Raw genomic sequence first — 25,108 nt, 5'->3', positions numbered from 1 at the left:
AAAAGAGATTCTCATTCTTAAAAAGTCTGAAAATTGTTGCTACTTACAATCTCAAAAAGGATTTAGAGCCCCCTCCCATGTTATGAGTCAAGAATTGTATGTTGAATAATTGATGTTCCCTCCCCACTCCAGTACTCTTGCCTGGAAAATCCCATTGATGGAGGAGCCTGGTGGGCTGCAGTCCGTGGGGTCGTGAAGAGTCGGACACGACTGAGCGACTTCACTTTCACTTTTCACTTTCATGCATTGGAGAAGGAAATGGCAACCCACGCCAGTGTTCTTGCCTGGAGAATCCCAGGGACGGGGGAGCCTGGTGGGCTGCCGTCTATGGGGTCACACAGAGTCGGACACGACTGAAGCGACTTAGCAGCAGCAGCAGCAGCAGTGATTCAGCACCAAAGAATCCACCTTTGAATTAACCTTGTTTGAATTATTTGAAGAATAAAATTCACTGAAGATTTAGAAAGTTTGGAGGCTGAAAATTTACTCTATGCTATGACAAGAGGAAGATTGTTGTTTCCCATACACTTTTTATAAGAAGGTGCTGGGTTTTCATCTGCATCATGAATGAAATGCTCACTCCATATAAGGTTATAAGTAGTTGGAGGACATCAAGAAATATAATCATCTGACTACTGTGACAGAGAACAAGAGTGATAGAAGCAGAGTTGAAGTCAAAGAAGAGGTATGTTACAGTCACTTTCTTTTATACTAACAGACACTGTCCAGTTTTCATTTAGATATGGCTATATACATGACTTGGTGACTGAACAACAACAGAGTGACCAAGTAATTCCCTCTCAAATACTGAGTAAGCCCAGTATGCCAAATGTAAAAGTCCTGTGAAAGACGCTGAGTAACACACATAGTCTCTGTGCCTTATGCTGAGCTTATCAGAGTGTGCAAGACCATAACCGTTAGACTAGTTCCCAAGCCTGAATGGTCATCAGACTCACCTGAGGGCTCATTCAATCCATACTGCTGGGCCCTACTCTCAGATTTTCTAACAAGTTCCCAGGAAACACTGATACTGCTATCTAGGGGCCCTATTTTGAGAACTATTGCATTAGAAGATGCTTAAAAGATTTTGAGAAAAGATTTTTCTGCCTTTACACTTGACAAGATTTTTTTTTTCTGTGTAACTTATCAGAAAAAAAAAAACAAACTGTGACATCACTCTAAGATACAATATGCAAATATTTTCACATTGTTTTACATTCCAACAAACATGTATTATGTATATCGAAAACATATATGGTTTTATATCTACCCATTTATCTCTATGACATTAAAATATAGCTTTTGACAGATGGGTTTGGTTAGAAAAGGATTGGAAATAAATCTCTAAGGATTAAATACCACAGTTCCCCCACCCCCAGGTTGATTTTAGTGACTTGCTATTGGCTTTTGCAGAGAAAAGGGTAAGAAAAATTCATAAGAGATCTCAAACATATCGGATATCTTGATTTGTTCTGTATTTTTCCAAAAATACTTTAGCTGAGATGTTCTAATATTTGAGATTAATAATACGTTAAAATTATAAAACTAGTTAAGTGTGAATACTTTGGTTTGACTCATCTACATAGTTGGGTGTCTTTCCTTTAAACTATACACTTTCTAATCAGACTTTCAATTCAATCTTTTTTTTTCATGATTTATTTTATTTTTGGTGGCACTAGGTCATCGTCGCTGCGCATGGGCTTTCTCTAGTAGCACCAAGTGGGGGCTCTTCTTTGTTGTACACGGGCTTCTCATGGCAGTGGCTTCTCTTGTTGCAGAGCACGAGCTCTAGATGCATGGATTTCAATATTGCAGCACTTGGGCTCCATAGTTTGGGCTCAGGGACTCCAGAGTGAGGGCTCAATAGTTGCCCTGGAGCATGTGGGAATATCCTAGAACAGCGATCTAAACCATGTTCCCTGCATTGCCAGGCAGATTCTCAGCCACTGTACCACCAGGGAAATTTCCCAATCTTAGAACCCTGTCTGGAAAATGGATTGCTGGGAGAAGATGTTAGGTGAATAGCTGTGGAACATCTGTCTGAGCCGCCCATTCTTCCCTGTTGTGGGGGGCTGGAGACTTAGAAGGGCCCCCACTCTTTCCTCTGGCTCCCCCCTGCCCACCCTTGATAAGAATTTGAAAATGACAGACCCTTTTGAAAATGGCAGAATTTGAAAATGAAAATGGCCCTTACAAGGGGCAGGCCTCTTAGCAGAGAAGACGCCTCCAGGCCTACTCCTAGGAGTCTGATCTCGGCGGGAAATGTCACCATCATGGGGTTTCATGGCACATTATCTCCATGTCTTGTTTTGTCTGGAGACAGACTAGGCACACAGTTGAGGCTTCAAGTTTTTGTTGGAAGATTGCCTCTGATTTTTTTTTCCCAGCATCGTTTTGTATCTGGGGCATGGCAAATCAGCATATATTTGTGAAAGTTCAGCACCCTATGTCTACTGAAAAACGTCTCATTTTTTTTTTTAACTTTTATTTTTTATTGAAGTATAGTTAATTTACAATGTTGCATTAGTATCAGCTGTACAGCACAGTGATTCTGACAGACAGATAGATAGATATTCTTTTTCAGAGTATTTTCTCCTGTAATTTTTACCAAATTAAGTCTAGTTCCCTTTGTTTTACAGTAGATCCTTGTTGGTAATCTATTTTACATATAGAAGTGTGTATTAATATATGTTAATCCCAGCAGCCTAATTTATCCCTTCTCCCTACCTTCCTCTTTGATACCCATACATATTTTTATATGTCTGTAGGTCTATTTCTCTCTTGTAAATAAGTTTGTTTGCATTTTTTTTTCACTGAGAAGCATTTTAATCTTTATTTGATCAGAAGCTACAAGGGTGTGATGGTAGTGGATTGTAGGTGTATTCATAAGGTATGAATTTGAGAGGCGTATCTCATATTCACAAGGAAATTGAGAAGGGTTCAAAAGGAGATGACTCATAAGCAGGTTGAAGCATGCATGTATAATTACATCATGTGTATCTATTTATAAGATTAATTTTATAATTTGTATGTATAAGCTTTCAATGCATTTGGTTCTTAAAAAGTTTGTTTTGACTTAAAAGCATATCATGAACATTTGTCCAACTTGGTTAGTATAGACATACTTTATGCTTTTTAATGGTAGCCTAAATTTGCTGTTGTATGGTTGAGTTCTAATTGATTTAACCAATCTCCTGTTGATGCACTTTTGTTATCTCCATATTATCGCTATAACAAATGATGCTACAATGACTGTGTGTGTATGTGTTTGTGTGTCTTTGTATGCATATAAGAATATAACTATGAGACAGAGTCCTCAAAACTAAAGTTTCTGGATTGACATATATGCACATATGGAATTTGGAGTTATTGTCTAAATGTCCTTTAAAATCCATATTTAGAATTCCACTCACATTTGAGAATGACTTTTTTCACCCCCTCACATATTTATAAGATATTCTGATAAGTGATAAGATGTATAGACTAGATATTTTGATTTACACTTATCTAATTGTTATTGAGTTTATCATCATATATATTAATTATTTGCATCCTATGTTTAGTTACTTGTTTTTTTTCATAACTTTGCACACTGTTGCTGATTTTTAGAAAAATTATTTTTATAAATGATATTCATGGCATCTGGTCCCATCACTTCATGGCAAATAGATGGGGAAACAGTGGAAACAGTGTCAGACTTTATTTTTCTGGGCTCCAAAATCACTGCAGATGGTGATTGCAGCCATGAAATTAAGAGACGCTTACTCCTTGGAAGGAAAGTTATGACCAACCTAGATAGCATATTCAAAAGCAGAGACATTACTTTGCCAACAAAGTTTTGTCTAGTCAAGGCTATGGTTTTTCCTGTGGTCATGTATGGATGTGAGAGTTGGACTGTGAAGAAGGCTGAGTGCTGAAGAATTGATGCTTTTGAACTGTGGTGTTGGAGAAGACTCTTGAGAGTCCCTTGGACTGCAAGGAGATCCAACCAGTCCATCCTAAAGGAGATCAGTCCTGGGATTTCTTTGGAAGGAATGATGCTAAAGCTGAAACTCCAATACTTTGGCCACCTCATGCGAAGAGTTGACTCATTGGCAAAGACTCTGATGCTGGGAGGGATTGGGCGCAAGAGGAGAAGGGGACGACAGAGGATGAGATGGCTGGATGGCATCACTGACTCAATGGACGTGAGTCTGGGTGAACTCCAGGAGTTGGTGATGGACAGAGAGGCCTGGCGTGCTGCGATTCATGGGGTCTCAAAGAGTCGGACATGACTGAACGACTGATCTGATCTGATCTGATGTGAATAGTTATATAGTTTTATTTTTAAATTTCAAACTACTAAAGCTCTGGAATCTAGTTTTGAATAAACCATAAGGCAGGGGTCTAGGTTTACTTATTTTATAAATAATTTGCAAATTCTTCCAATGCTTGTTGTGGACAAAATAATTAACTCACTGATTTGAATTGTCACCTTAATAATATTAAAAAATTATCTCACACCTACATCTGTATCTGGATTCTCTTTGGTTCATATAAACAAAAAACTTCCTTGTTGGCTAGTTTTGTGTGTGTCAGGGATTGTAGAAAATGCATATTGTCCGCAGAACAATAGCCGGTGCAAAACCATAGGGCCATGAGGCAAGTGCTTCATTAAATGCAAAGATCTGAGTGTGGCTGGAGCTTTAAGTTTAAGAAAAAATAATTACAAACATTATTAGGAAGTCCAGAGCAAAATCAATGAAAAAAATTGCTGTAAATAAAACACCACTCTCCAACAGAAACATATTAATAATATTTATCCATTTCAATTTGTTTTAGATTATCCATATGTGGCCTTATTTTAGGCCTTTATGATTTTTTTTATGAAAGATCAATATACTTAAGTACAAAATTTTAATGAATCTTTGTCTTTAACCCATTATTGTTAGTTTCTCAAAGTAAATATTTTTATATATTTCTGTAGTTTTCCTCTCTCTCCTTCAGAAGAAGAAATACTGAGAAAAAGATGTTCTGGGATTTTGATGTTTAAATCTTACTGAATTTCTCAGCTTCTTCCTCCCTCCCTCCCTCCTTTCCTTCCTTCCTTCCCCTGGAGTCAACAGAACCTAAATATAAGATCATGTGACAGTGGAAGCAATGGCATACATATAGACAGAAATTGTGCATTACAGTGTTGGTCATTAATTTTTCATCCTTAATGTTGACACTTTTGTAAAACAAATGCAACCATAGTAGCCTGCATGCTGACATGTCCAAATGTTCCTACTGCACCTATATCTTTCCATTGCTATTATCAACCCTAATGCAAATAAACAACAAAAAACCCAGACCCACAACTCATTAGATTTTTTAGTTAGAACTTATTCTCTTTTTATTCTCTTTTCCCATTTCCTTCCTGTCAGGTATCTAGATAGCTGCAGGCAAGAAAAACACTCTCAAAAGTTATTTTGACTTAAATCAGCATCACTTCCAAGGTTTAAGCATTAACATGTAATTAAAATGTCATAATACTTACTTTTAAATTGCTGATTCAGATTCACATATCTTAATGTAATCTAAATTTTTCAAAAACATCAGCTACCCTGCACCAAACAAACAGGCAAATAAAACAACAATATTGTTTTGGATTTGCTAATAAAATTAACATACTGTTCTACAACTCCAAAATATTCACTGAAATAAATTTAAGCTTCTTTTTGTTGTTGTGGAAAGGCTGAATGTTTACGGATATTTCCTTTCCAATATCATAGTTATGGTACACAGGGAAGATAATGTAAGAGATTCCTGGGAAAATAATATAAGAAAAATGTGAGAGAATGCTGCTTATAATGATTGGTAGTTTCAAAGTTCTACATTGAAACACCATGTAAATATGCCAAATTGACTGTTGCGAAAATAGACAATTTGTGAAATTCTGGACATTTTCCACATCCAATGATGCCAGACCCTGGAGGGGGTGGGTATTCTGGTCTAGAGGCAAGTAAACAAGTCAATAGAAAAACTGATTGTTGGAAAGACTGACCTCTGAACAACGGTATTGTATTGCTGAGCTCCTCAAAGGGTCAAGTTGGATTTGGGAAATATTTCAGTTCTCACTGTGACATGAAACCTTGGGTGCTGATCAAAGTGCTTTGTTTTGGTATCTAAAAGCTCAGCCTCTGAGATGGTGCCAAAGGTTTGGCTGTCATGATGTGTGGGGTATGTGAGCCAGGCATTGCTGGCTTCAGAACTCCGCACATTGTTCTAAACTAGAGAATTTGCTTCTTACTGTTCCCCTCTTGGTTTGTATAATAAAAATTCCATAACAAGAAACTGTTCTTTTTTTTTTCTTTTTTTCTAGTAGACTTGGAGAAGAATTAAGGAGCAGCCTTCTTAGTTCCGTGGTGTTGGGAGAGCTTAGGGGAGACAATGACTCGGTTGAAATGAAAAATGATATAAAAGACTCTATGAAGACCACTAATGTGAGTCCCAAATAGTTGAGTTGCAACCTAAGTTGAATGTTTGAGGGTGTCCAACTCTTGCTTTTAACATTTCTATTTATAGAAGGAAGGCAAACAGGCTGTGTTGCATCTTGTTTTCTGGAAAAGTATTAGAACCTTGTTAATTATGGTAGAGTGAACATGGCAGGAAAAGGAAAAATATAATTTTAAATATAATGGTGCATGCTGGAAACACAGATTGGCAAGCATATGGGATTCTGGCATCTGGACAGAAGCCTTCATAACCATCTGCTTCTCAGAGGTTATTCTGGCAATTTTTGCAGCCGTTTTAGTGATTCACAGGTCTGGGATAAGGGTGTTAGCAAGCAGCTAGAGGGCACGGGTGCTTAGAGGCAGTTACTGGGGTTTCTGTCCATACGTTACTTTCATTGTTGTGAATCTTGTCACTTTAAAATGGTCTATGTGCCTGTATTTCATTGTGATGGTAGCAGATGCTCCTTCTTGCTAATAATTTTTTCCCAATTTTATTCCCCCAGTGACACTCATTTTCGGCCTTCAGAATTAATTTGGTGCATTGCCTCCCTTGGCTGTGGAGATGTTAGAAATATGTGAAGGGACTGGTGTTTTTGTGCTGCTGCTGGTTCTGAAGTGTGGAGACCTTGTTGGTAACCTCCAACTCTCCTTGACTTTCTCATTCTACCAATGTGCCTTAGGGATTTTGAGAGTTACAGCATGTTATTAATAGTGTGATGTCATGTAATAATATAATAAGAACTCACATGCGTAGAGTCATTTAGCATAGGACTTTTATCACTAATCATAAAGCAAAATATTAACTAACTTGATGCATTATAAATTGAAAATCTATATTAATTTTTAAAATTGAAATGCAGTTGATTTGTAATGTTATGTTAGTTTCAGGTATACAACAAAGCAATTCAGCTACATCTATCTATCAATATAGTTATCTATTTATCCTTTTTCAGATTCATTTCCATTATAGTTTATTACAAGATATTGAATATAGTTCCCTGTACTATACAGTAGGTCCCTGTGATTTATCTATTTTATATATATACTAGTGTATTTATATATATACTAGTGTGTATTTGCTAATCCCAAACTCCTAATTTATCCTTCTACCCCCCAATTTTCATTTGGTAACCATAACTTTGTTTTCTATATCTGTGAGTCTGTTTCTGTTTGGTAAATAAGGTAGTTCATTTATTTTTTTTTAGATTCCACATATAAGTGATACCATGATATTCTTCTCTCTTTCTCTTACTTCACTTAGTATGATAATCTCTAGGTCCATCCATGTTGCTTCATATAGAGTGATTTCATCCTTTGTGTGGCTGAGTAGTATTCCATTGTATAATGTACCACATCTTCTTTATTCATTCAACTGTTGATAGACACCTAAGTTGCTTCCACGTCTTGGCTATTGTAAATAGTGCTTCTATGAACTATTGGGGTTTAATGAACCCCGTTAGCTTCTATGAACTATGATACATTGGGGTTCATGTATCTTTTCAAATTTGTGTTTTCACCTTTTCTGGGTATACACCCAGTCTATATAAATTTTTCATCATAAAAATACTATTGCTTGCTCATGCAGCTCAAAAAAAGAAAAAAAAAAAAAACAATCAAAAAGTGGGCCAAGGAACTAAGCAGACATTTCTCCAAAAAAGACATTCAGATGGCTAATAAACACATGAAAAGATGCTCAACATCACTCATTATTAGAGAAAAGCAAATCGAAACTGCAATGAGGTATCATCTCACACTGGTCAGAATGACTACAATTAAAAAAAAAGTCTACAAACAATAAATGCTGGAGAGGGTGTGGAGAAAAGGGAACCCTCTTACACTGCTGGAGGGAATGCAAACTGGTACAGCCACTATGGCGAATAGTGTGGAGATTCTTTAAAAACTGGAAATATAGCTGTCATACAACCCAGCAATTCCACTGCTGGGCATACACACTGAGGAAACCAGAATTGAAAGAGACACATGTACCCCAATGTTCATTGCAGCTTTTTTTACAATAGCTAGTACATGGAAACAACTTTGATGTCCATCAACAGATGGATGGATAAGGAAGTTGTGGTACATGTACAGAATGGAATATTACTCAGCAATACAAAAAGAACATATTTGAGTCAGTTCTAATGTGGTGGATGAAGCTGGAGCCTATTATACAGAGTGAAGTAAGTCAGAAAGAGAAACACCAATACAGTGTATTAACACACATATGTGGAATTTAGGAAGATAGTAACAACAATCCTATATGCAAGGCAGTAAAAGAGACACAGATGCAAAGAACAGACTTTTGGACTATGGGAGAAGGTGAGGGTGGGATGATTAGAGAGAATAGCATTTAAACATGCATATTAGCATATATAAAATAGATGACCAGTACAAGTTCAATGCATGAAGCAGAGCACTCAAAGCTGGTGCTCTGGGACAACCCAGAGGGATAGGGTAGGGAGGGATGTGGGAGGGAGGTTCAGGGTGGGGGACACATGTGCACTTGTGGCTGATTCATGTAAATGTATAGCAAAAACTACCACAATATTGTAAAGTAATTATCCTCCAATTAAAATAAACTAATTCAAAAATAATTTTGCTTGAGCCTTTGCAGAGTATCAGAAAATAGGATAAACGTTTGAAACACAGGATTGTCAATACAAGGATATGAGTAAAGGGCTTGTGAGCGAGAATGAAAAAAATGGGAGTGGGAGAGCCCTCTGCAGGACCATTTGGTAGTGGCCCTCAATGTCTTAAATGCATGCGTTCTATGACTACTCAGCCCAACCTCATTCTTCTTCTAAGACTCTATCTATCCTGTAGAAATATTATAACATGCTCATAGGATTGTATATGCTAACTGCAAGATTAGTAGAGAAAAATGAAAACAATAAGTGTCATTCAATAGAAAATGGTTAAATGAATTTTGGAAATGCCATACTATGGATTATCATATACTATTTTAAAAAGTGAGATTGATCCACAAGGACTGATATGCAAAGATATCCGTGATCTATTTTTAAGTTAAAAAACTTATTTAAAAGAACATATACAGCATATTTCTATTGTAAAAACCAGTATTGATTTATTTAAATGTGTAAATATACAGAAGATATGTACTGAGGATTGAATGTTTTTGTCCTTCCAAAATTCGTATTTTGAAACCCTAATCTCCAGTTTGATGGCATTTGAAGGTGAGGCCTTTGGGAGGTAATTAGATTTAGGTGAGGTCACAAGAATGAAGCTTCAATGCTTTGGCCACCTGATGTGAAAAGCCATCTCCTTAGGAAAGACCCTGATACTGGGAAAGATTGAAGGCAACAGGAGAAGGGGGTGGCAGATGATGAGATGATTAGATAGCACCACCAACTCAATGGACATGAATTTGAGCAAACTCCAGGAAATAGTACAGAACAGGGGTCCATGGGTTCACAAACCGTCAGACAGGACTTAGTGACTGAACAGCAACAACGAATGTGATCATGATGGCACTAGTGTTTTTATGAAAAGAGATCAGAACTCATGCCCCGCCTCACCCTCTGTCATGTGAGGAAACAGCAAGAAGGTGGCCATCTGCAAACCAGTAAGACGGCGTTCACCATAAATAAGCCATGCTGGCATCCTGAACTTAGACTTCCCAGCCTTTCAGAACTTTGAAATATCTATCTGTTGTTTAGCCTTCTGTGCGTGCATGCATGCTCAGTTGCATCTGACTCTTTGTGACCCCAAGTACTATAGCTGTCCAGGTTCTTCTGTCCATGGAATTCTCCAGGCAAGAAAACTGGACTGGATTTCCATTCCCTTCTCCAGGGGATCTTCCCAACTCTGGGATCGAACACGCCTCTCTTGCACCTCCTGCATTGGCAGGCAGATTCTTTACCAAGGTACCACTTGGGAAGTCCTTAAGCCTTCCAGTCTGGAGAATTTTGTTACAGCAGGTTGAACTGAGATGATATGGAGGGATTCCAGGTAGATTCTAAATACTGCATGATTACCTCTGGGGTGAGATGAGGTGGACAGAAGAAGAGATTCTCCTTTTTTCAATATATGCTTCTTTATTGTTTGAATCTTGTCAAATAAGTTTTTTATTTGTAGAGGAAGGAAGGACAGAAGCCCTGCATCAGCTGAGGATTGATATTTGGCAATAAATCAACTGATACAACATATATCACAAAAGCCCTTGAGAGAGACCACAAAAACACAATTCCAACTTCCTGGAGCAGCTCATACTGGTATGCAAGCTTTCTTTGTCCTTATAATGTGCCTATTGATACAATGTAGGGGTCATGAGTAATAGAGAGGCCAGATATCAGAGAGGGCAGCCAAATCTTGCAATGAAAGAGAAGGTTTTGGCTTAAGAAAGTCTCTAACATAGGAAAGGACCATCAAGTTGTCTGTTTCCACACTCTGATGAGTGTTATGAGACCCATCAAGTTTTATAAGATGCTCTGAGTCAGGGATTTCCCTGGTGGTCCAGTGGTTAAGAATCTGCATTTCAATGCATGGAATGTGGGTTGGATCCCTGGTCATGAAACTAAGATCCCACATGCCTGGGGGCAACTAAGCTGGTGCGCCATGACTACTGAACCTGTGTGCTCTGGAGCCTATGCATCACCACTAGAGAAGCCTACACATGGTGCAACTAAGACCTGGTACAGCTAACTAAGTAAGTAAATAAATATAAAAAAGATGTTCCGAGCCAGATGTGTTCCTCTGCTCAGTTCCTTGAGCTCTCAGGGATCTAGGACTACTGCAGGAGTTTCTCATATTGGTTTTGGAAAGCTTTTTAAAAGCAAAAATTAGATCCCATTATACTCTAATTTTTATCTATAACAAATTCCAAGTGCTGCAAAGAAATTTGCACAAAATCTCTTATCCTGAAGGATTTAAAAATAGTGGAAGTGCTGTTTAAGGTGGTGAGTTCCAGCAAAAGGGATTTTGATATATTTACTAAACAAGCTTTTGTTTGCAGTAGTTAGTAAAGCACAGAGGAAGAGTCTACAGATATATTTATTTTTCTATTTTTTAAACTGTATTCTGAACATATCCAAGACAGAGAAGAGTGCAATGAATCTTCAGGTACCCCTCACCTGAATTCATTAACCAACAACGTTCTGCATTAACTTCCATTTGTGTGCCTTTCCCCTGCCCCCTGGATTATTGTAAACAAAATCCTAGGCATAATATCACATTAGCCATAAATACTTCAATGTGAAAAGGACATTGAAAATAAAGATAAACCAAATGACATATCTACATAGACACTAAGAGAGTTTTATCTACTACTTCAGTACTTGAAATCTCATATTTGTTTTACATTTTACACTTGCTCCTAATTTAAGATGAATAATATAGGATTATCATAAGAATTATTTATAAAATAAACTGAGTAGAAAGATAATTTATAAAACAATAGATGTTAAATTCTTTGGAGAGCAACATTATAACCTACAAAGAGAAATGCTTCTTTTTTAAATTATTATGTTTGTTTTACTGTACTTCAATAAGAAAAATGAAAAAATTATTGACCCAGAGGGATGGGATGGGGAAGGAGGTGGAAGGGGGGTTCAGGATGGGGAACACATGTACACCCATGGTGGATTCATGTCAATGTATGGCAAAACCACTACAATATTGCAAAGTAATTAGCCTCCAATTAGAATAAATAAATTTATATTAAAAAAAGAAAAAGGAAAAAGTCTACAATATCAAATTCTGCAATGGGCACCAAGGCAAATGAGACTACTGGTCCTATAAAACTGTGCATGTGTTCTTATTCATCTATAAAATGGGAGACTTGGAATAAATGTCAAAAATGTCTTCAAAAAAAAAAAAGGATCCTAATACAAGACATACAAAACATTTTCATATAAGGTTACTATTAATTAGATAAAAAATATTCAGGAGCAATCAAAATAATCCTGAATATCTGTAAATACTATCAATAATTTGGAAAAACATAGGTATCCATAAGAGAATTCAACTTATTATTTATTTGTATATTTACTAAAAATTTTATTTTTTATTGATATATAATTGACATATAATATTATGTTAGTTTCAAGTGTACAGCTCAATTATTCTATATCTGTATATATTGTTAAATGATTACAATAATAAGTCTAGACAACATCTGTTACCTCACGTAGTTACAAATCTGTTTCTCCTGTAAGGAGAACTTTTAAGATATAGTCTCTTAGCAATCAAATATTCAGTATTATTAACTGTAGTCACCATACTGTACATTACATTCCCATAACTTATTTATTTTACAACTGGAAGTTGTGCCTTTTGCCTCTGTTCACCCATTTTGTCCATCTCTCAGTCTCTGGTCTCATCTCTGGCAAGCGCTGATTTATTCTCTGTATTTCTGAGTTTGTTTGGTTTTTTTTTATTCCACATATAAGTGAGTGAATACAGCATTTGTCTTTCTGTGTCTGACTAATTTAGTGAAGCTGCTGCTGCTGCTGCATCACTTCAGTCGTGTCCGACTCTGTGTGACCCCGTAGATGGCAGCCCACCAGGCTCCCCTGTCCCTGCGATTCTCCAGGCAAGAACACTAGTGAAGCATAATGCCCTCCAAATCTATTTGTGTTGTCACAATGGCAAGATTGCCTTCATTTTGATGGTTGAATAGTATTCCATGTGTATTTTTATATATGTGTATATACATAAACATTCCATGTGTTTTTATATGTACGTGTATGGTGGGAAGTTCTGACAAAACATGGCCCACCAGAGAAGAGAATGGCCAACCACTTCAGTATCATTGCCTTGAGAACCACACGAACAGTATGAAAAGGCAAAAAGATGGGAAACTAAAAGATGAACTACCCAGGTCGGTAGGTGCCCAATATGCTACTGGAGAAGAGTGGAGAAATAACTACAGAAAGAATGAAGAGATGGAGCCAAAGCAAAAACAACACCCAGTTGTGGATGTGACTAGTGATGGAAGTAAAGTCTGATGCTGTAAAGAACAATATTGCATATGAACCTGGAACATAAGGTTTATGAATCAAGGTAAATTGGAAGTGGTCTGACAGGAGATGGCAAGAGTGAACATTGATATTTTAGGAATCACTGAACTAAAATGGACTGGAATGGGTGAATTTAACTCAGATGACCATTATATCTACTACTGTGGTCAAGAATCCCTTAGCAGAAACAGAGTAGCCCTCATAGTCAACAAAAGAGTCCAAAATGCAGTACCTGGATGCAACCTCAAAAATGACAGAATGATCTCTGTTCGTTTCCAAGGCAAACCATTCAATATCAGAGTAATCCAAATATATGCCCCAACCAGTAATGCTAAAGAAGCTGAAGTTGAATGGTTCTATGAAGACCTACAAGATCTTCTAGAACTAACACCAAAAAAAAAAAGATGTCCTTTTCATTATAGGGGACTGGACTGCAAACGTAGGAAGTCAAGAGATACCTGGAGTAACATGCAAATTTGGCCTCAGAGTACAAAATGAAGCAGGACAAATGCTAACAGAGTTTTGCCAAGAGAATGCACTGGTCATAGCAAACACCCTCTCCCAACAACACAAGAGAACACTCTACACATGGACATCACCAGATGGTCAATACCAAAATCTGATTATATTCTTTGCAGCCAAAGATGGAGAATTCTATACAGTCAGCAAAAGCAAGACTGGGAGCTGACTATGGCTCAGATCATGAACTCCTTATTGCCAAATTCAGACTTAAATTGAAGAAAGTAGGGAAAACCACTAGACCATTCAGGTATGACCTAAATCATATCTAAATCATACCTAAATCATATTTAGGTATGACCTAAATCAAATCCCTTATGAATGTAAGTGGAAGTGACAAACAGATTCAAGGGATTTGATATAGACAGAGTGCCTGAAGAATTATAGACAGAGACTCATGACATTGTACAAAACGCAGTGATCAAGACCTTCCCCAAGAAAAAAAAATGCAAAAGGCAAAATGGTTGTCTAGGAGGCCTTAAAAATAGCTAAGAAAAGAAGAGACACTAAAGGCAAAGAAGAAAAAGATAAATCCATTTGAATGCAGAGTTCCAAAGAATAGGAAGGAGAGATAAGAAAGCCTTCCTCAGCAATCAATGCAAAGAAATAGAGGAAAACAATAGAACGGGAAAGACTAGAGATCTCTTCAAGAAAATTAGTGATATCAAGGGAACGTTTCATGCAAAGATGGGCACAATTAAAGACAGAAATGGTATGGACCTAACAGAAGCAATTAAGAAGAGTTGGCAACAATACACAGAAGAACTCATACAAAAAAGATCTTCATGACCCAGATAACCATGATGGTGTGATCATTCACCTAGAGCCAACATCTTGGAATGCAAAGTCAAGTGGGCCTTAGGAAGCATCACTATGAACAAATCTAGTGGAGGTGATGGAATTCCAGTTGAGCTATTTCAAATCCTAAAAGATGATGCTATGAAAGTGCTGCACTCAATATGCCAGCAAATTTGGAAAACTCAGCTGTGGCCATAGGACTAGAAAAGGTCAGTTTTCATTCCAATCCCAATAAAAGGCAATGCCAAAGAATGTTCAAACTACCACACAATTGCACTCATCTCACCTGCTAGTAAAGTAATGCTCAAAATTCTCCAAGCCAGGCTTTAACAATATGTGAACTGAGAAATTCCAGATGTTCAAGCTCGATTTAGAAAAGGCAGAGGAACCAGAGATCAAATTGCCAACATCCACTGGATTACCAAAAAAGCAAGAGAGTTCCAGAAGAACATCTAGTTTTGCTTTATTGACTATGTCAAAGCCTTTGACTGTGTGGATCACAATAAACTGTGGAAAATTCTTCAACAGATGGGAATACCAGACCATCTTACTTGCCTCCTAAGAAATCCGTATGGAGGTCAAGAAACAACAGTTAGGTCTGGACATGGAACAACAGACTGGTTCCAAATTGGGAAAGGAGTATGTAAGGTTGTATATTGTCACCCTGCTTATTTAAATTATATGCATGATGTAGCATGTGAAATGCCAGGCTGGATGAAGCACAAGTTGGAATCAAGATTTCTGGGAGAAATATCAATAACCTCAGATATGCAGATGACACCACCCTTATGGTAGAAAGCAAAGAAGAACTAAAGAGCCTCTTGATGAAAGTGAAAGAGGAGAGTGAAAAAGTTGGCTTAAAACTCAGCATTCAGAAAACTAAGATTATGATGTTTGTTCCCATCACTTCATGGCAAATAGATGAGGAAACAATGGAAACAGTGAGAGACTTTATTTCTGGGGGCTCCAAAATCACTGCAGATGGTGACTTCAGTCATGAAATTAAAAGATGCATGCTCCTTGGAAGAAAAGCCATGAGCAACCTAGACAGCATATTAAAAAGCAAAGACATTTCTTTGTCAACAAAGGTCTGTCTTGTCAAAGCTATGGTTTTTCCCAGTAGTAATGTATGAATGTGAGAGTTGGACTATAAAGAAAGCTGTGAGTGAGTGAATGAAGTCGCTCAGTCATGTCCGACTCTTTGCGACCCCATGGATTGTAGCCTACCAGGCTCCTCTGTCCATGGGGTTTTCCAGGCAAGAATACTGGAGTGGGTTGCCATTTCCTTCTCCAGGAGACCTTCCCAACCCAGGGATTGAACCCAGGTCTCCTGCATTGTAGGTAGACGCTTTACTGTCTGAGCCAGGAGCACCGAATAATTGATGCTTTTTAACTGTTGTTTTGGAGAAGACTCTTGAGAGTCCCTTGGACTGCAAGGATAGCCAACCAGTCAATCTTAAAGGAAATCAGTCCTGAATATTCATTGGAAGGACTGATTCTGAAGCTAAAAACCAATACTTTGGCCTCCTGATGAGAAGAATGACTTATTGGAAAAGACCCTGATGCTGAGAAAGACTGAAGGCAGGAGGAGAAGGGGATGACAGAGGATAAGATGGTTGAATAGCATCACTCACTTGATGGACATGAGTTTGAGTAAGCTCCAGGAGTTGGTGATGGACAGGGAAGCCTGGTGTGGTGCCATCCAAAGAGTCCAAAGAGTCTGACACGACTGAACTACTAGACTGAAATATATATATATATATATATATATATATATATATATACACACACACACACACACAAATTTTCTTTATCCATTATTCATCAGTAGACACTTAGATTACTTCCATGTCTTGGCTACTATAAATAATAATGTGGTGTAAGTAGTACTATTTATTATAAACTGGGGGTGCATGCATCTTTTTGAGTTACCGTTTCCTTTCTCTCAGATGAACCAAAAATTGGAAATGCTGGATCATATGGTAATTGTACTTTTAATTTTTTTTTTAGCAAACTCTATACTGTTTTACCTAATGTCTGCACCAATTTTCATCTGTTTTATTTTTTTTTAATGACTCTCCAAACCAAAAGAGCAAAGTACAGTCCTAAAAAATATAAATGGGATTATTTGGGTTGTCTTTATTTACTTGTTGTTGTTACTAATAATGCATTAACAATAAATGTAGACTTGCAAACTATTTCAAAGCAGATGCTGATTACTTTATTTCTTTACTATTCACTCACATATTTAGTTTAGGAAAGACTCAGCCCATTTGAAGATAGTGGTGCCTCTTGTTTTTTCCCACAATTAATCACCTTTGCCAGTTCCAAACTTTCTAGTCTTCAGGGATGACCTTAACCAACAGGATTTAAATAAAACTTCTTCAACTTCCATCACAAGACTAGGAAACTGTGACAAATTCTGTTCCCATCTTAAGAGATAGGGATCTTTGTCAGATTTCAATTTATCATTGTTTCCTCTTGCTCTACTTTTTGGTGTTGGTCACAGTCTCCACCCTCAGGCATTCTGTTACCTTCATACCTACATTGACCCACACTGGACACCAGCCAGTTTATTTCACCTTCTAAAGGCTTATCCTTAGGAGATAGCCAACTGATGGTGGTGCTTTGGAAGTTAGCTCATGGATAATTATTTCATCTCCACCCCCGACTGTCTCTTAGTCCTTCCTGCCCTCTGCTTACCTCACCAGCTTCACCCCCAGAGGTGGGCAGCCATTGCATCCAGTCATCTTGCTGGGCCTTCTCTTCCTCCTCCTTAGACTCTTCATCATGTATGTCCCAGCCTTTGATGCTTAAACTTCTAACATATACTCTGCTAAATGATTCAGTATCCTTTGTTTAACATATCTGGCTGAAGAACTGTGCCTGAGCACTTCACTTTTTATATGTAGGAAGGATTTTTTTGAATGCAGTGTGCCAAAGGGAGAAAAATTATTCTATTCCCCTAGAAGATGGAGACTCTAGTTATGGGCAGATTTAAATGGCAGTTTTTACCCTCTTGATTACATTCTCTCTCTCTATCCTCTTTCTCTGCTGCACTCTCTGTCCTTGTTCCTTTTGCTCTCCATCTGTCTCTATTTATCAACTCACCCAACCATCTACACGGTTTCACAAATATTTGAGCAAGGGCAAGCTCACACACACATGCTCTCAAACATTACCTCGCCTGTCTCTGAGCTCATTCTTCCAAGAGACTAGTAAGAAAATATTCTGTGGGCAAGTGATTTTGGAAATGTGAGAAAATTCTTATATGGATGGCTTTTCATATAAGCCCCTCTGGATGATAAAGCAGAGGGATTCAGTGAAGATTGTTTTACTGCTGGATAAGTGGGAAATTATCAGAAGGCTTCACCTATTGGCAGAGTTTGGGGAGAGAGAGAGAGAGAGAAAGCACCCCCCTCCCCCAAACAGATCTCTTCACAACATGACCCCTTTACACCTCTGCTTATATACTTAAAGGAATGTAAGCCTTGTTCCTCTGTGAGAGGGCCAATTTTATATTTTCAATAGTCCTAATTGTAAATGTTCCCTTTACATTGCATCAAAATGCAATTCTGTAACATCCACTCATTGGCCTTGGCTTTATTCTCTGGAGTCTCACAACATAAACTTATTCATTCTTTCAAAGAATAGCATTTCAAATATTTGAAAATAACTCTCATTAATTTCGCGTAGTCATCTCTTGCTAGGCTAGACACCTCCTTTTCTTTCAGCAATGTCTGTTTTGTTGCAGCTTCCAGACCCCTTACCTTCCTCATTGCAGTGCTTTGGAGTCATCTGTTTTGACACTGTATATTCTCAAAATGCCATATCCAGCTAAATGACACTCACAAAGCAGAAGGATAAATGCTGACAGAATTTAATGTAACTGAACCCCATACATTACCTCCAGGGCCAAGTCCAGAGAAATTATCCCCATCTTTCATCTGGACATTATACTTTTATTAATACAATGTAAGATTGCATTAGCTTTATTATAAATCACATGGCCTTCTAATATAAGATGTCCTGACCTTTTCCTCTTAATCTCCATTCCTTTATCTGAATCTGAGCATTGTATTTCCTGAATTGCAATGCAAAGTTTTACATTTTACCTCAAACATTTCATTTTGTCAATTCTATCCCATGTTTTTTTGAAAATTTGAATCTCTATCCTATCATCAAAAATATCCATTTTCCTACCACTTTGGGGGGATTTTTTTACCTTTTATTGAGGATTTGATTCTTTCAATGAAAGTCCATTGCAGTGATGGACTTGTAACCTAGATTTCTTTGTTTCTGTCTCTGACTGGCATTGTAGGACCACATGTCTTTTGGGGAGATCACAGGACTTGTGTCACACCTGGTCATGTGCAGTAGAATCAGCTACAGTGTGGATCTGTGAGGTTGTCCTTCCCTTTGGCCCCTCCTGTGTGCCTATTAAGCATCTCCACACACGCGTTCCCACCTCTACTGACACTCAGCACCTACAAGAGCATGGCCACTGCCACTTGTTCCCAGGCAACAGGCGCTGCGGTCTCTCCCAGTTCCTCCTGTCACTTCTGGTGCCCTGAATCATTCAAGGTGCTACAGCCCTGAGTGTTCAGTAGCAAAATCAAGGGTGACTATTTCCTTCGAACGCCAGTGTTCTATGCACCCTGATGTCAAACAGCATTTTAATCAAAACTACTGGTCTTAATCAATTTTGTTTTTCACTATGACAATGCTGCCCAGCAAGTAACACCAAAATATGTGTGGCTTACAGTCACTAGCATTTAATTTTGACATATGGGTTCATGGGTTGGCCATGGCTCTTCTGGGTTTGGGTAGAGTTGCCTGGGCTTAGGCTGCAGGTTGCATTCATGTATATGTTCTTATGGAAATGGCAAAAGCTCAAATACTCAGGAAAGGCATGATACCTTTTACCACCACAGAAAGCATTTTAACTTCCATCCACCTATTGGTCCAAACAAGTCATGTGGCCAGGAAGTATCTACTCCAGTCATAGTGAACCATGGTGAGGAGAGGAAGGAAAGAAATTTTTGGAGAGAAATATCATTTTTTATACAGCCTTCAGTTTCATTCTCTTCAGGAGTCTAGAGGGCAGCATAAGAATCCCTTTGATAAATATCATATCAGAATCACCTCTTCACCATGAGGCATAGAGCTCTGTCACTAAGTCAAGCCTATTTTTCCATTTCAAGATGTTTTGTCTTCCTAAAAATATCCTAATAAAGAGATGCCAGCAGGCCTACTCCACCACTTCCCCAAGTTTGTCCAGGCCTGTCTGAAACTACCAGTAGATATATTTACACTCAAGCTGAGGAAAGCTTTGCACCCTTTGTCACCTTCTAAATCAAACCTATTTGGGGAAATAGGTGGGACTCCATAGGGTAACACAGTAAAGCATCTTTATTTTTCTACCATCTGTCTCTTTTAACCTGCTCAGGGCACTAGTCCCCCGCCCACCCCCCCTCTCCCCAGCACTCTTTAGGTAAAAAGTTGGATAAATTTAGAGACTTTTCTCATCACTCTCAGATAATGGAATATCTTCCAGTCATTTGTGTATATTAAGATAGTTTTTAAAGATAATTTTATTTATGTATTTATTTGGCTGAATTAGGTCTAGCTTTATCATTTGGGATCTTCAGTAGGGCTCATGGACTCCCCACTTGTGGCCCACAGGCTCAGTAGTTGTCACAAGTGGGCTTAGTTAATCCATGAGCATGTGGGCTCTTAGTTCCCCAACCAAGGATGAAACCCGTGCTCTCTGCATTACAAGGGTAGATTCTTAACCACTGAACCACCAAGGAAGTTCTAAGATAACTTTAGTTCAGTATTTAACATGTTCAGTCCTCTACAAAAATCCAAACTCCAAATGTCATTCTGTTTTTCCAACTTGGCATGGCTGTGGCTACAAGCCTGCTGGGCAGTGAGCACATGGCCAGCGTCATCTCTATTTCCTTGTTGAGTGACTGCCCCTCCCCCACTCAGATGGCTTCCCTGACTCTCCAAGATTGGAAGCAGGTAGGGAGGAGAGGTAAGGGGCAAGATTTTGCTGTTGTTGTTTAGTGGCCAAGTCCTGTCTCACTGCTTTGCTGACCCCATGGACTGTAGCCTGTCAGGCTTCTCTGTCCATGGAGTTTCCCAGGCAAGAATATTAAAATGAGTTGCCATTTCCTTCTCCAGGGGATCTTCCCAACCCAGGGGTTGAACCCAAGTCTCTTGCATTACAGGTGGATTCTTTACCACTGAGCCACCTGGGAAGTCCAAGGGCTGGGTTAGTACTAAAGAAATCTGGTGTTGTTTCCTCTTGGCCCATCTTGTGGTAGCATCCTGAATATCTTTCCCGAGTTCCAGACTAATCCTTTGGTGTAGTATGAACCTCCCCTGCCAATGGCTGCTTATACTGTCCCTCCACTTCCACCCCCACTCTGTCCTGTCTCTGCTGAGAAAGCCTTACCCTGGCCATGCCCTGACAGACTTCTCTATTGTAGTGTTGGGCTGTACTCCACAGGCCTGGAAGCCCTTTACTTGCCCAGCTGCAAAACTGAAGAAAAAAGCCCAGAGTCAGCAACAGAGACATCAGTGGTTTAGTGAATAAGAAACTCTTGCACATCTGAAGCAAGGTCTTGGAGTGACACCCCATTGTGAGGGGCAGGCGGTGGGCAGAACATGGCGGCAATAGTCACTACATTGGGAGCAGGGGGAGGTTACCGATTATAGGGGGAATTGATATCAGGTTGGCTCATCAGTTACCATGGGAACCAGCAGAGCTTGCATACCCCTCTCCACCTCTTTGATAAGAACAATCACCAGCTGGGGCCTGGGGCAAGTATGTCAGAAGGCCAGTCATGTGAGTAGGGAGTTGGTGAAGCAGGCACTGGTCAGGCAGGCAAGGTACAGAGAGCAAGAGAACAACCACCTTGAGTGGCCTGATCATACAAGTAGGTTTCACACTTGGATTTGGGGAAATAGATACACATGCCTTTGATCTGCTTTCAGTGCTAATGCAGGCATTTCCCGAATACTGCCTTTTCATCATTGCTGCAAACGATTTCAGTTAGGACCTTTTAAAAAATAAGACACCATTTTACCATAAATCCTCAATTTCAAAGAGCTGTTCTGTGCTATCCCTAGGAAGCTCCTGGCAAGTAGCTGCAGGTCAAGGGGAAGGACTTCTTTCCTCTGCCCTGCCCAGCAGGAACAGCCATGGTGGGGAGAGGAGAGAGTATGTGAGGTACACGCATAGCACATTAATGACTTTCTCCAGTAAGACTGTTTTGCTCTCTTCAACCTTCATCTGGTTAAACTTTCTGGTGTCGGCTGACCAAACAGAACATGTTTTTGGCCCCTCCTAAATAAGTCTTGTGGAGAAGGCAATGGCAACCCACTCCAGTACTCTTGCCTGGAAAATCCCATGGACGGAGGAGCCTGGTAGGCTGCAGTCCATGGGGTCGCGAAGAGTCGGGCATGATGGAACGACTTCAATTTCACTTTTCACTTTAATGCATTGGAGAAGGAAATGGCAACCCACTCCAGTATTCTTGCCTGGAGAATCCCAGGAACAGAGGAACCTGGTGGGCTGCCGTCTATGGGGTCGCACAGAGTCGGACATGACTGAAGCGACTTAGCAGCAGCAGCAGCAACAGATAAGTCTTGGGCTTCCCAGGTGGCGCTATTGGTAAAGAACCCACCTGCCAATGCAGGAGACATAAGAAAGGCGGGTTCAATCACTGGGTCAGGAAGATCTCCTGGAGGAGGGTACAGCAACCCACTCTAATATTCTTTTCTAGAGAATCCCATGGACAGAGGAGCCTGGTACAGTACAGTCCATAGGGTCACACAGAGTTGGACATGACTGAAGTGCCTTAGCACGCACGCAGATAAGTCTTACCTAAGTGGTTTTGTATCTTCAGATTGGAATTTGGAGATACCTCAAGGTATTGGCAGCATTCTTTCTATTAAAGAAAGAGATATGAACATCATATTTATTTTATAAATGAGATAAGTTTCTGAGAAGTTAGGCAAATGTTCCAAAGTCACACAGCTTCTTGCCATAAAAGTATTCAAGTTATGTGTAATCTGTGATCCTCTTAACGCCTCTTTTCTTAAATTGATCATAGTTAGAATGGGCTAATATACAAGAGAAGATGGTAAGTCAAGGCTTACAGTAAAGGTTAAATGAATGTTAGTGTTGAAAGCTTTTAGCAGAATGTGGTAGAGATGAAGCACTCAGTGCTGCCCCTTTCTTCTCTTTTCCTTCCTTCTCTCCCTCCATCTTTTGACTTCTTTCACTTTTTCCAAAGATTCATGTGTACAATATTGCATACATAAGCAAGTCAAATAAAAATTGCCATTAATCACAAATCAATTTGGCAAAAATCATCTTTAAAGTTATAAAGCCTTGTTTTATCCTTTATACTTAAAAGCTATGAAGGGATATGTAACAGGAACTTCCAAACTGTAGCATTAGTTTCGCTCTGTCTATAAAAGCAAGTGATTTAGGAAAACTTAAACGTCCAAAAATAAGGGAATGTTTAAAGGAATTAAGGGAGGTCTGTACAGTGATGACATGGACACTAAATGTGACATGGATACAAATATGACACGGACACTAACATGTTGTGTTAAATGAACAACATATTAAATGAACAAAGTATTTTTCAAAACTGTGGTATAGTCTAATGTCAGTTTTAATAATAAACATTTTTATTCTTTTATATTTTATTTTTGGAAGGATAAACCTGAGATTGTGAGCCACAATGGTCATCTTTGGGTTGGGAGTTATTGGTGATTTTTTACTTTTACACTTATCTTTTTTTCCCAAACATTTGTACTGTAGTTTTTTGTTTGTTTTTTTGTTTTGTTTTGTTTTTTAGTGTATATGAAAAAAAGGGTGGGGGATGATTGTGAAACTGAAAAACAGCATTGAACTTTAGGATAAATGGGTTTTGCCAGAGTTATGCTCTATTGGTTAAAGGAAGACCTAACCCCACATATATGCAGGAGGCGATGCTCATTGATTCTCTGCCCAGGAGCAATGGTAGAAACATAGAGAATAAGAGGCTCTTTCGACCAGGAGCAGATGTTTCATCTCAGCACAAGCCTCCAAGGCTTCATATCATGCTCAAAAAACCATTTTATAAAGTCTGTAAATTTGACAGAAGTAAACAAACGCTCCCCATCAGTGAAACTGTTTTAAATGTCTGCTTTTCCAAAGAGGTTGATGAGAAATAATAGTTTCTCCACTCATTTCATTTTTTTCTAAAGAAAGCAAGATAGAAAGTGAAATGTGACATAATAGAAAAATAGAAGAGCCAGCAGGCTGAATATACTCTCGTTTCTTTTCTTTTCTTTTTTTTGATGTGCAGGGGACGGGCCATCTCTCTCTCAGTGGGGAGAACTCTCCTTCTGTTTCATTTGGACATCCATGTAGCCAGTAAGTGTTCAAACACTCACAGAATGCCTGTGTGTGAATTTGGTGAGACATCTGAAAGTTTTGCAAATTTGGTATTTCACTGAAAGGCAGGAAGAAAATTTCCATATTAAATTGAATTTTAAATTTTCTGACAATAAGAAAGGAGTCAAGGATGAATGACAACTGAACTTTGAGGGATATCTTTTAAAGAAATAGTAGTGGAAAAGTTGTACTTATAAAATTTAAAAATGCATACTATATATATATGTTATATATATATGTAATACACACACACACATGTAACAGGCAAAAATCAAGTTCCTTTTTCTTTGGCCTTTATATACCTTGTGTGTGTGTGTGTGTGTGTGTGTGTGTGTGTGTGTATGGGCAGTGTTCTAAAGGAAAGAAAAAAATAAGTACCTGCTGTTTTTTAATCTTATAGAAATGTATTAATAAAATGGCATGAAATGAGTGAAATGAAAGATTGGCTTATTGGCTCATTATGGAAGAGGTTCAGACTTCGGAGTTCTTGAGACATATTATTTATGATGCTCAAATTGGGGAAGTATATCTGCAATATGCAAACCTCTCATTTCTTAAAGAATCACATACGGGTCAGTTCCGGTTGCAAGGACCAACGTTTACTCAGTGTAGAAACAGATGGAGGCTCTATATATTCTGTCTTGATCATGGTAATTAACTTCTGGTCTGTTGTCAAGTACTGGTCAGGGTAGTGTTAGGATCCAAGATAAAGCAAGATTGGCATATAAATTTATCCCTAGGATAAGCAATCCAAATGGCAAAAGGACACGGCAATAAGGATGGTGCTTGAGAATTCCAAATCTTGCCAAGAGCTGTGTTTTTCTCAACCCAAGGCAAGACCTGGAGCAGCAAGTTAAAAAAAAAAACAAAAAAACTCT

General features: G+C 38.6%; 1 long non-coding RNA gene across 1 annotated transcript; it reads left to right on the top strand.

Annotated features, from left to right (window-relative positions):
- The first annotated feature begins 6,175 nt into the window (after positions 1 to 6,175).
- Positions 6,176 to 10,700, top strand: LOC112578140. The gene is made up of 3 exons (XR_003102424.2): positions 6,176 to 6,464; positions 6,980 to 7,108; positions 10,569 to 10,700. It is a non-coding gene; the product is annotated as an uncharacterized LOC112578140 (long non-coding RNA).
- Positions 10,701 to 25,108: the final 14,408 nt, after the last annotated feature.

Source organism: Bubalus bubalis, chromosome 1 (genome assembly GCF_019923935.1).
Source record: "Bubalus bubalis isolate 160015118507 breed Murrah chromosome 1, NDDB_SH_1, whole genome shotgun sequence".
NCBI lineage: Eukaryota > Metazoa > Chordata > Mammalia > Artiodactyla > Bovidae > Bubalus > Bubalus bubalis.
This window is presented reverse-complemented; position numbering and strand designations above follow the sequence as displayed.